Source organism: Lissotriton helveticus, chromosome 6 (genome assembly GCF_964261635.1).
Source record: "Lissotriton helveticus chromosome 6, aLisHel1.1, whole genome shotgun sequence".
NCBI lineage: Eukaryota > Metazoa > Chordata > Amphibia > Caudata > Salamandridae > Lissotriton > Lissotriton helveticus.
The window spans coordinates 1,962,288,111-1,962,306,445 of record NC_136067.1 but is presented as its reverse complement, the minus strand read 5'-3'; positions in this window follow the sequence as shown (position 1 = coordinate 1,962,306,445).

Below are 18,335 nucleotides of genomic sequence, written 5' to 3'. Positions count from 1 at the left end.
ACGCAAGTCGTAACCACGACTTGCGCTGGAGGGCGCTCAAGGATAAGGAATAGTAGATTTACTATTCCAACACCTTCCCTACTGTACGTAGGCTGGTGTTGGAATAGTAAATTTAACTATTCCTAAGTCCGCACCCCTACAGCGCAAGTCGTGGTAACGACTTGAGTTGTAAAAGACACGTTGTAACGGTACGCGTGGTAATACCACGCGTTGTACCGTCATACATCCTTTATTTATAGTGTTTTACATAGCATGAACAATCACCATCAAGGTATCAGAGTGCTTTGTAAAGAGCTTATGAGGGTTGCATTACAGTAAGTTCCCAACATTAATGATAAAATGTACATAGAAGTCGAAGAGAATGGTACAAAACAATTAGGTACCAAATTAACTAGGGTAAATTATAGTTATAAAAAGTTCTATTCCTTAAATGAGTTGTACACTACAACAACTTGTAACTCTGAAATGCCAATGTCCTCTACTTAGTTCCTACCTGAGAGCATCTCCCGTCAAAACCCTAGGAGCAAAAATGTTGTGTGCCTGCTAAATGAAAACATTGTCCTGAATGTGAGGTCTTTTAATGGAATTTTAAACCCCTAATCAAAAACATTGCCCTGAACATTGAGCCCATTCACTGTATTTGAGGCTTCCAAAACAAAAAACACCTGGCTTATCACGCAGAATTCTATTACAGGACCGGAGGCTCCGATTATTGCTTCTCTTTCTTTACTGTAAAATCACAGCAGCCAATGAAAACGTTTTAACATTGTAAATAAACTACATTTCCTGTGATGCTTCACAACCAATCATGTCCCAGCAGACTCTGCAAGTGCCACCATCTCCTTTCCAAGAGCCTCTTTCTTTGCTGCTCAGGGCGGAGATAAGTGTTTTTTCATATTATTATTTCAAACGGTATCTCTTATAAAAGACTTGTACTCAGCTGTTACCCGCGGGTGTTCACGCCTGGTGGAACGAGCTGCTGGTGATCATAGCACGTGCGATGTGTGATTTTGGATATAACTCGTATGGTACTTTTCTCTAGTGAATGTTGGAAAATAGCTAAAAGGTCAGCGCATCAATAGTGCGTGGGTCACGGGCCTCCCGTAGCGGGAGAACATCGCAAAAGCACCGAGGTAAGCGGTGTCCTTCTAAGGGTGTTTCAGATCGCGGTATCCAGCATGATGCCATCAGAGCCTCCCCTCATAAGGTCCGATTTCCAGTACCAGGATTTGGGCTATGCATGCCTCACGCTTGAATTAATTTCTGCCGGAGCTTAGAAAGCCCGGGGTTTCTTCGATCGGCAAGAACTTTTGCGGTACGCCTGACTGGCTGCAATAACTGTCAGCCCTGGGGGTGGGTGCACGCTCCAGATAACCATCTATACGGCTCTCGGCGTCCTGTTGCTGGGGTTGCAATAATTAGAGACTACAGCATTGCTGAGGAGCTAAGTTGATTCTCTATACTAGAGTGCACGTGTGTTGGCCCCCTGCCTGACTCCTCCACTGGATAGACTTGGCAGATATATATACATTTTCCTCCCCTAATTAAAGTTTAAATACAAGTATTGAAGATTGGGTTAGATTTGCGGATGAAGAAGAGGAACCCTACTATCAGGAACTACAAGAATCTGTATAGGAGGATATTAATGTTGATGCTCTGGATGCCTCTGTCCAGCAGTCCGTCAACAGGGCTTTTGAGAGCACTGTACCCAATACTGTACAGCAGGCATTAGCAGCAGTGCTAAACCCTATTGCTAAACAATTGGAAAGTTTTGCAAAACACCATGGGTTTCAGAACCCCCCTGCTCGTGATTCTCAAACTGATGCCTCAGACTACAGTAAAGTCTGAGGCATCAGGCTAGGGCACCTCATGCAGGCGCCCTAGCTAATTTACCCCAAAGTCCCATGGAAGAGCATGGTTATTCAACACCATCTTAAACCGGAGGTGGAAAGGCGAAGCACTAACAGAAAGTGTATATTGACACTGACACTCCTGACACTGAATCTACTAAGTAAGATACTAGTGAACAACCCAAAAAGAAAACAACTAGGAAAACAGTCATTCTGGTAACCGATATGGCATCACAAAATCCAACCAACCCCTTAAACTTTAACCCTGCAGATATTGTACATCCATTCTCCTTGGATTGGGCTCTAGCACCAGCGGTAGCAGAATGCCTTCATGAGAACCTCAGGAAAGGGTTCGATAACGAGATTAGTAACCGACTGCGGTCAGAGTGCCCTAGACCAGACATACCGAATAAGGTGGCGGAAACACCAGACATAGATGCTAGCATGTTAACCTTCCTAAAAAAGTTTGCTATAGATCCCAATCAACTGTGCCTGGCAGGGCTGTCAATACAAGTTATTAGATGTGGAAGGACCCCTAGCCAAGATCTTGGAAATGGCCCTAGCGGCCAAAGAATCTGCTAGTCCGGTGGATCCAGATATTCTAGCTGGCTGGACACAGCGAGCAATATGCCTCCTGGGGAATGCTAATGGCTCCATTTCCACAGAGCGATGTATAACTCTGCTCACGAGAATGGACTCCAATCTAATAGAACTGGCTTCTGCTGAATCAGGCCCTTAGCAGAGGGTAATCTTTTTAGAGATAAATTTGTCAAAGACATCTCGAAATACGTAGGCACATTTACGTCTTTAGCCAAAGCCTGATTCAGCATCAAGAGGGTCTTTCAAGCAGACCTTTTTAACAGGGCAGGGGACGTTCGCCAGGCAGCCCCTATTATCAAGGTCCCCAAAGGGGAGATTACGGACAAGGTAGAGGTGATTGGGACTCTACCAGAGGTGGTACCTTCTACCCCACCCGACAAACATTCCACAAACGCCATTTCAATAGAGATGGACATAGAGCGGGATTCCAATCCCAGAATTCAACAGGTAAGAACTATCGATATATCAGAGTTACCCTTGGGGGGTTGTACCCAGTTCTTCCTGCACAATTGGGGGGGTTCTGTCTCAGGATGCAAGGATATTACAGACAATACAAGGTTTTCATTTGGAGTTTTAGCAGACTCCTCTCCAAGACTCTTATCCAAGACAACTCAGTTCACAGCAAGTTTTTCCCTTCATAGATTCAGAAATAGAAGAATTCCTGCAAAAGCGCGTGGTTGCCTATTGCAACAACGAGGCTCGCGGATTTTGCAGGAACATCTTCTTGGTTCAAAAGAAGGGTGGTGTTCACAGATTGGTTTTAAATCTAAGAGATTTCGATCATTTCATAATATACAAGCATTTCAAGATGGAAGGTATCCATCTTTTAATAGATCTACTCAAGAAGGGAGATTGGGTGGTCCCTTTGGACCTCAAAGATGCATACCTGACGATCCCCATCTTTCCTCCTCATCGGCGATTCCTGCAATTCCGGTGGAGGAAACGGTGGCTGGAATATTTGGCCCCTCCTTTTGGGCTTTCCTCGGCTCCATGGTGTTTCTCCAAAGTGATGAAGCCGGTGGTAGCCCACCTGCAAGAACAGGGAAGTCGCATGATAGTATATCTAGACGATTACTTATCATGGCTCAGACACAAACGTTAGCCAACCTACAAATGACAGTATCACTCTTGCAGTGCTTGGGATTTGTCATCAACAAATGCAAGTCAGTTCTCTAACCATCTCAGATGATAGACTTCCTCTGTTTTTTCATAGACTCTCTGACAGCTCAACGAAGACTTCCCCGATCAAAATGAAGAGATCTCAAGAAAGAACTGACATCAGTGTTGTCCAAACAGAGGGTCACTCTGAGGACAATCGCCAGAATAGTGAGGTTACTGTCTTCTTCAATACAAGCCATCTTTCTGGGCCCACTTCACTATCGGGCTCTCCAGAGATTAAAAATCCAACACCTCCAGAAAGGATCATTGTACACAGATTTGGTCCCATTGACACAGGAGGTGACGGAGGAAATTCAATGGTGGTTGGGCCACACAGAAGCGTGGTTCAACAGAGTTATCTTCGGTTCCCAACCAGAGGTGATAATAGAGTCATATGCCAGCCAATGGGTTGGGGAGGGCATTGCAGAGATATCTCCACTGGAAGCAGGTGGTCACTCCAAGAACTGTCTCTACACATCAACTGTCTGGAGTTGATGGCAGGGTCGTTTGCAATATGGACACTCTCCCCCAAACAAGACTCTTTATGCATCCTCCTCAGGATGCATAATATCTTTGCGGTGAGATATATCAACAAGATGGGAGGCACAAGGTCATCCCTTCTGGTGCAGAAAGCCAAAGACCTTTGGCACTATTGCCTGAATCATCAGACATCTGTAATGACGGAGTACATCCCGGGCCAATCCAATATAGTTGCAGATTGGAATTCCAGATATTTGACGGATTACAGCGATGGACAACTCCAACCTCATCTGCTCCAATGGTTACAGGCAGCAAAATAGACCTGTTTGCCTCCCGATTGAATCGCCAACTGCAAGCGTTCTTCAGTTGGAGGCCAGACCCGCTAGCGAAAGTAACTGACGCTTTATCCCAAGACTGGTCAATGACTTTGAACTATGCATTTCCCCCTTTCATTCTAATTCCTACAGTGGCAACCCAGATAGCCCGACAACAGACGGAGGTGATTTTGGTGACGCCTATTTGGAAATCGTAACCCTGGTTCCTAATCCTTTTGGAAATGACCTGCCATTTTCCCAGGATGCTCCCGTGGTCTCAGACGATGCTCCAGGGCCCTCACGGAGAACTGCATACAATGATAATATCAGAGCAGTTGTCTCTGATGGTATGGCGGCTTTTTAGCAACAATGGGAAATGCCAGGCATTTCGGACAAGGCTTCCAAATTCCTTCAGCAGGCCTGGGCCCCTTCCACGAGAAAGAGATATTCATCAGCTTGGCAAAGCTTGGTACATTGGTGCCTGGAACGGCACGTGGATCCCGTGGGGGCGGAATTTTCCCATGTTGTAAAATTTCAGTCAGACAAAGCTTCAGATGGGTTGTCTTACCAATCAGTACATAATTTCAGATCGGCAATATCAGCAGGCCATAGTCAAGTGGATAGGAAACTGGTAGGTATGCATCCAGTGGTGTGCAAGTTGCTTAAGGGAATCAGGGTGGCTAACCCTCTTAAACCAAAGTATTCATATTTATAGGACGTCTCTTTGGTCCTAGCCCTCCTTGATAGATGGCCAGATAATGCTCTATTATCCAGAAAACAGTTGGGGCATATTATCAAGGAATGGCGTTAAAATTATCGCTGCTTTAGAGGCAGGAAACAGCCGCTAAAGTGGCGATAATGGGCTTGATAATATGCCCTTGAGAATTCCAATAGAAGTCATGTTCTGGTGTTAACATGGGCTTCTATTGTAATTATCTACGGCATATTATCAAGCCCATTATCACCATTTTAGCAGCAGTTTCCTGCTGCTAAAGCGGCAATAATTTTAACACCCTTCCTTGATAATATGCCCATTTGTCTTTTAAACTAGCCATGCTTTTGTGTCTATCTGCCTGCAGACGTTCTTCGGATGTGAGGGTCCTGGATCTTACAGGTAGAGTGTTCATTCCAGAATTAGTTTAATTTACCATTACTGGCAGGACAACAACCTTTTCACTTTGCATAGAGTATAATACTTTTCCCAACAATGTTAAGTTGTGTGTAGTTCAATGCCCAAAAGCCTACGAAGAATGTACACGACCCTTAAAACCAGATGGTTCAACACAATTTTGAATTGCATTGCAAAAACCGTTAAAACCGGTATGTGCGGCTACAATAGCCAGATGGTTAAAATCAGTCATGAAAGAAGCGGTATTGATACCCAAGTTTTTGGTGTTCATTCTGTACGTGGAGCTATGACCTCCAAGACTTTTATGCTAGGTTCAACCATTCAAGACATCATGAAATCTGCTGATTGGTCATTCAAATCTACATTCAAACAATGTTATTATGAACCAGTGGGTGATACTGTGGAATTTGATAAGCCTTAAACAAGCAATAGTCTGAGCCTCCGGTCCAGTAATAGAATACAAGATTTGCTAGAATTTGCAACAAGAATTTCAATTCTATTAAGGACACGGAGGTGAGGATTATACAACCCCAATTGTTATACCATTTGTGGTTGTAATTGTAGTAGTAATAACCCACCCATATGTATTATACTTTTGTTTACAGATATTACGTGTTTTTCTTTTGATTTATTCCAGGTTCAAAAAAGAAAGGAGATTGATTCTGTCCTTTGGTCAGAAGTATTTGGATGCCGTTTCCAGTTCTTGGTTGACAAGTTAATCTCATGTTGGATGGTCGACTAAACTCTTCTTGTTTGATTATTATGTTACGCACTTTGGACTAAAGACTATCGAGCAAAGAAAGAGGCTCTTGGAAAGTAGATGGTGGCTCTTATAGGGTCTGCTGGGACATGGTTGGTTATGAAGCATCAAGTGAAATGTAGTTTATTTACAATGTTAAAAAGTTTTCAATTGCTGCTGTGATTTTACAGTAAAGAAAGAGAAGCAATAATCGTCACCTCCGTGTCCTTAATCGAATTGAAAATTTTGGGCGAGAATGCTAGCAATAGTTTTTACTCAACATACTTTAGTACTCCCCTCTAAGATGGCAGACGCACCTCATGCGAAAAGACTGCTTCCTGTACCCGCCTCCTGAAAGGGAGGAATTCCTGCCCAAGAGCCTCAGACACTTCATCTAACCCCTGCAATTTCTCCGTTAGCCCATATGCCCAACACAGAACCCACCAGCTCTTCCTGCACCACACTAGCGATGTGTGACGTGGGTCTGTTGAAATCAACGCAAACCTGAACAAGAGCATGGTGGAAAGTTACAACAGTTTTTTATAGGAGCTTTCTAAAGAATGCATTAGATAGACAGGCACCTAATTCTACAACGAAAAACACCTTATGCAGGCAAAACATAATCAAGTTGCAGGTTGAAATAAATGATTAAACCCACAGCTAGACACTGAAACTCCAGGTTTCATGTCACAATACTATCACACAGCAAAGGTCCAAATTAGGCAGAAATTAGAGCACTTATCTTGCTGCGCAGCAAAAAATTATTGAAGAGGATGTTATATTATAGGAATGAGGAGGAGTGCTATTGGTGGAAATACCTTTTTTTTGTTGATTTTTATTACAATAGTGTTAGACCTGGCACCATTGGTGTGGGTCTCCCTCCGATTTGTGTTGCTGTTGCCTCGTGTGTTTTGCTGGTGTTTGCTGCTCAGAGCACTGTGCCACTGCCAATCAGTGCCACAGTGCGAGTGCTCCCTGTATAAAATGAATACATTGATTGGATTCCATGATTGGCTTATTTGGTTTACTGTCAGACCCCAGTAAAGTGAACCAGGAGTGCCCAGGGCATGTAAATCCAAATGCTGCTAGTGAGCACGCAGCACTGGTTGTGCCACCCACAGAAGCAGCCTTGTAAAATGGGTCTAAGGTCTGCCATTGCAGAACCTGCGTGCAGTCTGGTACTGTCATGCTGACTGGGCAAGTGCACCTATTTGCCAGTCCCCAAACCTTCCTTTCACTTCATATTAGGCACCCCTATGGTAGGCCCAAGGGCAGGGTGCATTGTAAGTATAAGGTAGGACAAGCACTGATGTGTGTGGCATGTCCTAATAGTGAATTACATTCATTTACGTGTTTCACTATTGTAAGGCTACCTGTTCTCATAGGCCAGAATGGGCTGTTGGAATTGTTACATTCTATGATCCCAACAGACTCAAGGAACATGGTAGAAATTCGAGTTTGGTATGCCTGAACTGAGGATAATAAAATACATCTTTTAGTAAAGGTTGTTTTAATATTCTGTGTTTGCAAATACCACTTTTAGAAAGTTGGTATTTGCTTGCCTAACATTTTCAGCCCGCCTCTGCTAGGATGTGTATCTGCTGTCTGGTTTCTGTGAGTGACAGGGCTGGGGAATTCCAGGAGACAGGCTGGGGCTGCCTGGTGGCGAATAGAAAGATTACAGCCAGATGGGTGGGAGGAGTGCACCTAGACTCTGAATAGGCCTGTGCTCTGCCACCACAATACTGGCTCCACCTCCTGTGGAGCGTCTGATGTCTCTGCCCTGCACACTGAAAAGAAAAGCCAGAGTCCTGTAAACAAAGTGCTCCAAAACTGGGCTGAACTGGGCAAAGGCCCCCAAGCCTGAAAGAACAAAAGAAATGTGGTATAAATATTGGATTTTATAACAACAAATACTCCAAAGGAGACCTACTCTGAGACCCACTGGATCAATGTAGGTAAAAAACCTATGAATAGGGTGAGATTAAACATAAACTCACTAGGGATGTGTATGATATGCTACCCATATCTATGTAATGGGAGGGGGCAACACTAGTTGTTTTTAGTTACCCTCACACACCCTAGTGGTGTCATGCTTCATCATCGGGTCACCCAGACTCCTATAGGTCGGGGTGGGCTCAACCACAGTGTTGGGAAGCTCTTGTGATAGTGAAGGCAAGTGGATATAAATAAAATACCTCAATCAGACCCCAGGTATCCCTTTATTCATGGGTCTGGTTGGGTTGTTAAAAATGAAGTAAAAATGGGTCTTACAAGGATTTTTATGGTCCTATGACCCTAGTGATGTGCCAACATGTTTCAGTCCTAAGGTGGCCATAAAGGTCCCGGACTTTCTTCATGGCAAGAATTAGTTACCCCCTTATGTGTGGGGATATTAAAGTCGGGGAATTCCCTACTCTATTAATGTAGCGAGGGAAGAGTAGCTTCTCCTCGTGTTAATGTATTGATAGTGTTATGAGATGCCAGGCTCCATCCAAATTAAGTTGGGCGTAGGCTTCTCAGTCAGCAAGACAATGGGGCATGCTCACATATTGTTTGGACGCTCCCTACCGGAAACCAAACTGTCTCGCCTCCCGGCTTGCGGTTGCTGTAAATATTGGAGCCATGCTCCTAATAAATCAGATCTTGCTTGAACCAAGAAGAACCTCTGCCCGATGAGAAGGAACTGGGAAAGCTGCAAGGAGGAGTACTGTCCCTGACCTGGGGGATTGGCCTGCAGTGGTTGCCTTGCTGCGAGAGGAGAGGAAAAGACTAAAGAGACTTTTATCAACTTGTGCTTTCAACAATGTCCAAGGGCTTGTGGGTGAGCTTGCCCCCTGATCTGAGTCCCAGGATCATTGGACTCCTCCTGCCTTCACAAAGTGGTGCTGGACCTTGCCCGATCTTCCCTGCCGCTGGAGCCGCGATCTCACTGCACCTCGTACCCCTGTTCGCTCTGAAGCCCGTGCCCGGCTGCCCCGCACCGCATGACTCAGCTCCAATCCGAGCTGTAGCTCGCATCATCCAGCAAGGGCCGGCTGCACTTTGCTTCACCCTCCCCTCTTTGAGCCGCACTGCTCGCCTCGTTGCCCCTACCGCTGGAAGTCCGGATCCGAGCGCATCGCAAGGCCGAGTACGGCCAATATGCCCGAATCGTAGTGGCCGCCTTGCACCCCGCTATTGGGATCCATCAGACCGCCCCGCACTTCAGAGTACGGCCTGTACCTTCGACACGTAACGGCCGCCTCGTGCCGCGCTGTCAGCATCTCCAAGGCAGCCCCCGCTAGTGAAGGTACGGCTCAAACGCCGCAAGGACTAGCGAACGCTTCATCTCCAGGGCCGTCTGCCCCGATCCCTGTGGCCCCTGCTCAATGCCTGGCCTGAGACGCCCGCACCGAGCCGGGTCCGCATCGACAAGGGCCTACAACGCACCTAGACCGCCTTCGCTTCTTACATGCCTCGTCCGAGTCAAACGCCTCGCATCTAAAGGTACTGTCAACACAACTCGCACCCCATGTGCGTATGCCTCGGACCGGAAAGTCCGCAGCGCCGTTCAGTCCCATTAGACATTGTTTTTAACATCGTGAGGGTTGGACAAGAGTGCGCGAAGCGCACAGAACAAGAAGATACGCCTTTTTAAGAACTCGTATTTGCTAAATAGTATTTTGGCCTAATTTTAAACGTTATTTGGATCTTGTACTAAGCCTTTATATAAAAGATAATATTCTTGATATAAACCTAGTGAGGTATCCTTTTGTGGTGTTATCCCTGAGTTACTGTATGTGTTCACAAATGCTTAACCATAACGCTTCTGAGATAAGTCTTGTCTGCTTGCGCCACACTACCTAGAGGGTGAGCAGAGGTTATTTTAGAGGGTGATCCCCTTATCCTGTCTAGAGGAGATGGTCCCTGTTTGTCACAAGTAATTACCTGTGCCAAACAGAGACCCCCAAATCTAACAAATAGTGTTTGAACTGGGGTTTATGGCTGGCAGAGGTATGCACCCTGTCCAAGCAGGAACAGCCACTCTAGTCAGGGTAAAAGCTAGATACACAGTAGAAGATAACCTGTGCTCACGTTCTGGTGGCTTGGGAAAGAGCAGGCAGGCTTATCTCAAGATGCAATGTCTAAAGTATTTGAGCAACACACACACCTACACACAGTAGCACAATAAAAACACCACAAATATACTCCACACAGGATTAGCAAAAAAGACAGTATTTTTATGAGTAAAGCAAAACCCAAACAACAAAAATCAAATAAGTAGAACCAGAGTTATGAATGTTTAAAGAATAAACCAAAAATAGTGTGTCCATAGCGCTAAGGAGTTACTTGCGGTGGTGCTAGACAGGGACAAATCCAACATTCAAGCCAACCACAATGGAGGGAAGGCCAGGTACAGGACTCACACGGGTCTTGCTGACAAATTACCTTTGATGAAGCAAGCGTCGACATCGAAGAATCGTTGCGAGGAGCAGGGGAGACGATGCATCGTCTATCTCGTAGATGTAGGCGATGCGTTGGTTCAGATCCACACAGTTGGAGAAGGCTTCGGCATCAAACCCCATTACGATGTAGGCGGGTCCTGCATCCTAGTCCAGCCAAGCAGAAATGTATTCAGATAGGCACTGTGACGGCTTCGAAGGGCACTGCATAGGTTCCGATCGGCATACAGTCATCACTGCGTTGATTTTGTAACAAAACAGCTACAGGAACCCACTTTTAAGATCCAGGACTGGATTGGCCCCTGGGGCAGGGTAGGAACTTTAAAATGTGGGGGTGATTGCGCACAAGCTTAATTGCTGATTCTTGTGGTGTAGTTCAAACTGTGTAGCGTGCCACGGAGGTGTCACTTTGTAGACCTTACAGTGTTGAAATAGTATCTTGAAATGCGAACTCTAGTTGTAGGGTTCGTCCCTCTGGGCGCTGCTAAAGAATCGCTACTTGCGATTAATTATGTTGTATCTAATATATTCAATGATAGTAGAAAAAATCAATTGAAGCATATAGTTTTGCTATTATCAGTGTTCAAATTTATTACATGTTCATCCGTATATGTTGTAAGTCACATATTGCAGAACATTATCCAAAATTAATTAAACTTCATTTCGCACTATTCGTGATGTTACCAATGCATTTTGTGCCTCCTTGGCACTTCATCATGGGAATCTATTGGGAGTAATATGTCATTTGAACGAGGACACGAAAATTATGTAAGATATGGTAAATACTGTGAGAAACAAGTATTTCCATGCAATATAAAATTATCTCTGCAAGGTGAATTGTTGGTATTGAATAACACTAGGTGCTTATTTAAAGGAACGAACATAGGAAAAAAGAAAACCAAAACGTTTGTGACTTTAAGAATGCAGAGTACTTTATATCGATCTTATAAGACAGTTGTACCAACGGAACTTCGTGTGGTATATATTCACGAAGGCTGTTCGGTTATTTCGACCAACGGGTGCTCGGAAGTGAAACTATAAGTGCTAAAAGTGCTCGGGTTCGTTAAAAGATCTGATAAAACTAGTGCGGGAACAGAAGGTCGCGTGGGGCATGTTCTCCTCAGGTGCTCGGTTACATCTAACATCGAGTTTACAAAAGTGAAAACTAAGATGCTTAAAAATGCTCGATTATGTGAAGTGTTAAAAGTAATGAAAAGGGAAAACCATGCGTGCAAATGTGGTCTCCCCAGATTTTCATGTGAAATATGGTCGCTCAAATGGCTCGCTCCGGTACGGCAGTCTTGGAGTGCTCTAACGTTGAACTTCCTGCAAGCGTTTGAAAAGCGCCATTGCGGGATAGGTGTTTGTATATAAAGGAGATGGAAAGTGACTCGACGGGCCAGGTTTTTACCCCCTACGCCTGGTCAGTGCTCCCACGTGCTGATGGGCCTGAATGGCTTGGTTTGGCCTAACTTTGCACTGTTGTACTGTGAGACATGGAGGAATTAGGGGGCACACCACAGAGGACAGCGCGAGTGAGACTCTTTGTGTGAGACTTGATTCATCGCCGCACTCACTGATCCATCCTGAACGGTCTGCACCTCCTCTGGTGCCCCTCTACACTATCTTGTCCTGGTGCCTGCCCATTTTCTCTTCTCTCCTGGCGGTGGCCTCACTCTCCCTGATGCTGCTCGGCCCAGCCTGTGTTGTACCCTCCTGTTCCTTCCTCGCCTTGACATGAGTTCTGTCGGATCCCTTTCCTGCGCTCCTCCTCAGGTGAACCCCCATTCCACTGTCCAGTTTCTCGAAGATATGGCTCTCCCTCGCCTGCCATGTGCTGATGTTTGGTTACTGGCCAGCCCTTCACTTCAGAGGAATGAAAATATCACCATACATAACTATCGTGACCAAAATATCTTGTCAAAAATATCGTCATCTTATACTTACAATGCGTGTAAATATTGCAAAAATATACATATACCAATAACAGAAAATATTTAAAAACAAACCATTAAAATAAAGGTCAACAGCATACATTTCTTACAATTTAATAAAAAATATTTTGCACATTAATAATTATGAATACTTTAAATAAGCAAAAACCTTGGGGCCGATTTCGATCCAGTAAAATTACGGTCCGTACGATTCGCATCCGGAGCCGTCTCCGTATGACTCGTACACACGCCGTACGACCCGACGAGTACGATCCGGACCGGGGTATCAGAACGCGAGTCGTACGGTCCACGTCAGGTAAGGGTGATTCGTACGGAAAAGTGCACAATCACATACACACCATACGGCGCGTACACCCCATGATCGCAGGGGTATGTGCCGTACCCCTGCGATCATGGGGGGTACGCGCCGTACACCCAGCGTACATGGGGTACGCACCGTACACCCAGCGTACATGGGGTACGGTGCGTATCCCATGTACGCTGGGTGTACGGCGCGTACACCCCATGATCGCAGGGGTATGTGCCGTACCCCTGCGATCATGGGGGGTATGCGCCGTACCCAGGGGGGGGCCGTTCCGTACCTGTTTCGGCGCGAACTCTGCTTTTACGACTGTTTTCGGCTCCCGTAGAAAAAGGGTTGTACGGTGCGTACCCGACACGAATTGTACTTGCTGGGTCGTATAAATCAGCTGCGAACCGTACAGATGTCGCGTACAGCGGGTTCCAAGTGAGACTCGTACGGAGATTAGAGTCGTACGGTCTCTGTACGAATCGTACGGAGTCCAGCTCCTGGTACGAATCGTACTCCGTCGTACGTACGGGAGACGTTGCAGGGTACGATTTGTACGGGAAAAATGCTCCGAACGGCTGTTCGGATCGCTTTTTACCGTATCGGAATCGGCCCCATAATATTATAAATTGTAACAATATAAAATAAATGATAGAATTTTACATTTCATACATATGCCATCATCACTCCAATGTATACAAAAGTAGGCAAAGTGTTGTACTAAGGATGTATACATTTTACTTTTCCCACTACAATAGGAAAACTGTTACACCACACAGGGGTAAAATTTACAGTGCAACAGTAGGGGAAATGTTGGATTGCAGAGGGGTAAAATGTACTATTCCAACTACAGACAGTGCAACAGTAGGGAAAGTGTTGGATTGCGGGGGGTAAAATTTACTATTCCACCTCCAATAACTTCAACAGTAGGGAAAGTGTTGGATTATGGAGGGGTAAAATTTACTATTCCCCCTCCAGTCAGTGGAACAGTAGGGAACGTGTTGGATTGCCGAGGGGGTAAAATGTACTATTCCCACTCCAGCCAGTGCAACAGTAGGGAAAGTGTTGGATTGCCGAGGGGTAACATTTACGATTTCCACTCCATTGAGGGCAACAGTAGAGAAAGTGTTGAATTGCGGAGAAGTAACATTTACCATTCCCACTCTAGTCTGAGCAACAGTAGGGAAAGTGTCAGATTGCGGAGGGGTAACACTTACTATTCCAACTCCAGTCAGTGCAACAGTATGGAAAGTGTTGGATTGCAGAGGGGTAAAATGTACTATTCTCACTCCAGTCAGTGCAACAGTAGGTAAAGTGTGGATTGCAGAGGGGTAAAATTTACTATTCTCACTCCAGTCTGGGCCACAGTAGGAAAAGTGTCAGATTGAGGAGTAGTACAATGTACTACTCCAATTCCAGCCAGTGTAACAGTAGGGGAAGTGTTGGATTATAGAGAGGCACATTTACTATTCCCACTCCAGTGACTGCAATGGTAAAGAAAGTGTTGGATTCTAGAGGGGTAAAATTTACTTGTTTATTTAAATATATATATATTTTTTTTATTATATCTTTTTTACTGCGAAGATATAAGAAAGGCACAAAGCTTACAGACATCAAAACCACCGAGATGGAATCGGTATAACCATGATGCTCCAAAGTCAATACACAGCCGTATATGGCCCACATCCCGGAGGCTGGGCGGCGTAGGAGTAAAGCATTTATACGAAAAGGGAAAATTGCATTTGTGCACTGAGGATACGACATTATCAGTACCTTCGCTAGGTCACTCATATTGCGTTATCAAACTACGTAACAATTTAACAGTAACCAATTACCCCATGAATGGCATCATTTAGTACAGATCCGAGCAAAGTAGGGCATTCAGGTGAGGGCCAACTAAGGCGCAGTCATAATAATGTAGTATGGACCCATGGGAATCACAGCTATGTACAGACCTACATAGTAAGGAATATCGGCGTGGCAATTCGGGGCTCCCACACCAGACCCAGTCATCCCACCCCAGCTCTCTCCTCATCACAGTCAGACTCCGAGGCAGCGGGAGTAAACAACTCAGCGCTAGTAGCATCTGAATCATCCTCCGCTAGCCCCTCCATGCACAATATTCTCCAAGCAAGCATATCATCCTGCAGTTTCTCATCTTTGCGAGTACTCTGCATGTGTGTTTCTTCAGCCAAGGCCCATTCCCTTGCATCCCTCAGCCAAGGGGAAATCTCGGGCGCTCTTTGACCCATCCAAGTGATGGCCACTTTTTTAGGTTTAGGCACCAGTGCCAGCAGACAGTGGAGTGGGTCCAAGAGAAGCTTAATGTGCGTGGCTCGAACAATGTGGGACACCACTTTGCGCCAAAAGTCCTGAACCATAGGACATTCCCACGCCAAGTGCAGGAAACCCGCCCTCCGCGTCCCACACCTAGAGCACTCGTGACGCTTATCCGCCGATATGCGATGTAGGGAGACAGGTGTCATATAGGTGCGATGGACAAAGTTAAAATGTATGAGCTTGAAACGCGCGTTACAGGAGACCTTACGGGTCAACAGCCCTTTCCGTTTCCGCTTATCAGGTTCCAGTTCCACCCCCTAAGTCCGCTTCCCAAGCCGCCCAAGCCGGTGCCGTCGGGGGTGGTGAATCTCGGCGCATGGCCGAGTAGAGAAGGGAGATCAAGCGCTTACCTCTCCCACAGGATAAAATGATGTCAAGAGTATTGGTGAGCGGAGGCGCTTCCGGAAATTGGGGCCACTTTATCCTGGCCACGTCTTGAAGACCATGGTAGTGGAGGTATTGCCCCTCGCCCAGCTCAAAGGACTCCATGGCGCATTCAAAGGACACGATGGAGTCGTTCGGGTAGAGGTCCGCCAGAGTCTCATATCCTCCAGATCGCCACTCCCTGTAGGACATATTTTCTTCCAACCGGAGTATCGGGGTCAAGATCCAAACAGGGAGCTCCCTATGAAACGGAGCACGCCTCAACACCCTTTCGACAAACCGCTGCCAAATGCCGGCCGTGTGCCGCACCACATATGGCAGAGTGGTGTCGGCGCCGCGACCCTGCATCAAGGCCTTCTGCAGGGCTTTGTCATCCGCCAAATCGGCCAGCAGTGTCAGTTCCCAATTATCAGTCTCAGCGAACCACCGTGCGGCTGGGAGAAGTTGCGCTGCATAATAATACAGGTCAAACCTCGGAGCTTCGAGGCCTCCCTCATCCCAACATCTTGTTATAGTGCGTAGAGCTACCCTGCTGCGTCCACCCGCCCAGATCAGGGAGGTAAGGAGCGAGTTCAACGTGCGAAACACTCGAGGAGGTAACGGACATAGGGTGTTCTGTAAGACATATATAACCCTGGGGAGCATCACCATTTTGGCGATTGCCAATCACCCCATGAGGGAGAGAAGAAGCGTGTTCCAAAAGGCAACAGATTTGTGGAGGGCCCCGAGTATTCTGTCCACATTGCGAGCCATTAGAGTCTCCTCAGATGCGGCCACCTGAATGCCCAGATACCGGAACGCCACTCGCTCACAACGGAGGCCTAAGCAAGGCAGGTCAGTGGGAAAACCAGGGATTTGTGAAGATTGATACGCAACCCAGAAGCCGCACCAAACCGGTCCAGGAGCCCCAACAATGCGGGGAGGGCCTCAACGGGAGAGGTCAGATAAAAAAGCGCATCATCTGCGTAGAGGGAGACCACATTGGTGGTGTCACCCACCACTATCCCCCAGTTTTGCAGTTCAGTGCGGGCGGAAACCGCAAGGGGCCCAATTGCAAGAGCAAACAGGAGTGTGGAGAGAGGACAGCCCTGACGGGTGCCTCTCTCCAATGACCACTCGTCCGAGCGGGCTGATCCTAAGCGCACCCTGGCTCGGGGCGCCCCATATAGCACCCAGATCCAATTGCGAAATCCAGGTCCGAACCCCATCTTCTGAAGCACCTGCATCAGATATCCCCAGTGTACCGTATCGAAGGCTTTAGCCAAATCAACTGAGACCAATACGTGTGGACCCTCTCTTCCCCGCACCTCATGCAGTACATGATTGAGGCGACGCAAATTCATCGCCGTGTTACGACCGGGGATAAATCCGCACTGGTCGGAGTGGACCAGCCTAGTCATGAATGGGGCAAGACAAGTGGCCAATAATTTCGTAAGGATTTTTGCATCTGTGTTGAGCAAGGTGATGGGTTGGTATGCCGCGGGATCGGTACTGTCACCGCCCGGCTTCAAAATCATGCACACCTCCCCCTGATTCATGGTGGGTGGGAGGGCGCCAGTGTGCAGAGCCTCCGTGTAAACTTGTAACAGGAGGGGGGCCAGGACATGTCCGAAGGAATGGTAGAACTCGGCCGGATATCCATCCCCACCAGGGGTCTTAGCACGAGGGAGGGCGGCTATCGCCGCAGTTATCTCACCCAGTGTCAACTTCGTATCTAGTTCTTTTACCGCTGCCTCCGGCAAAGTCTGGAGGTGCATGTCCTCAAGGTACGAGTGGTAGACGTCCTCCGTAATCAACGGGTCAGCCTCATATACAGCCTGTAAGTGGGCCCGAAGGACCTCAAGTATATCTAACTCAGAGTGGACCATAATTCCATTAGATCCTCGTAGAGCTACTATCCTTTCAGGCGCGAATTCACGACGGAGTATCCAGGCCAACAAGCGGCCAGACTTATCCCCTTCACGGTGGAGACGTTGCCTATACTGGCCCAGCGTAAATTTGTCAAGACGGGCGAGTGTGTCATGTATCACCACCAAAGCATCTTTCTCCGCCCGCTGATCTAAGGCGTCCGGGTCAGATCCATACGTGAGGCCCATACACTCGCCACGCACCATTGCCTTCAAGGCTTCCCACTTTGTGGAGTAGGGTAGCTCATCACCCCCCCAGTTGAGCTCCAAATAGTTCGACAGCGACGTCGCCACAAGGTCCCTGCCCACCTGATCATGAAGGAGGTCAGCGGGCAGCCGCCACGTACGTGGACGTGTAGTTCGATCCGACCACTGCGCCATGCATGTCACTGGGGTGTGGTCCGACAGATATCAGGCCTGATGAGTGACAGTCAAGGTAATAGACGGGGTGAGGTTAGCCGCAAGAACGCGGTCCAATCTACTATGGGTACCGTGCGTCGGGGTGTAACAAGTGTAGAGGTTCTGAGTGGGGTGACAAGCTCGCCACACGTCTATCGCCCCAAGATTATGCATCACTTCCAGTAAACGCGCCGTCATACGGGGCTTAGTGCCCGTCCTGGGTGGATGACGGTCCAACTCAGGGTGCAATATGCAATTGAAATCCCCAAACCAAAGAAGGGGTGCGTCCAAACTTGAAGCCACAAGATCCTGGACTCGAGAGAAGAAGGCCGGGTCATCAGTATTC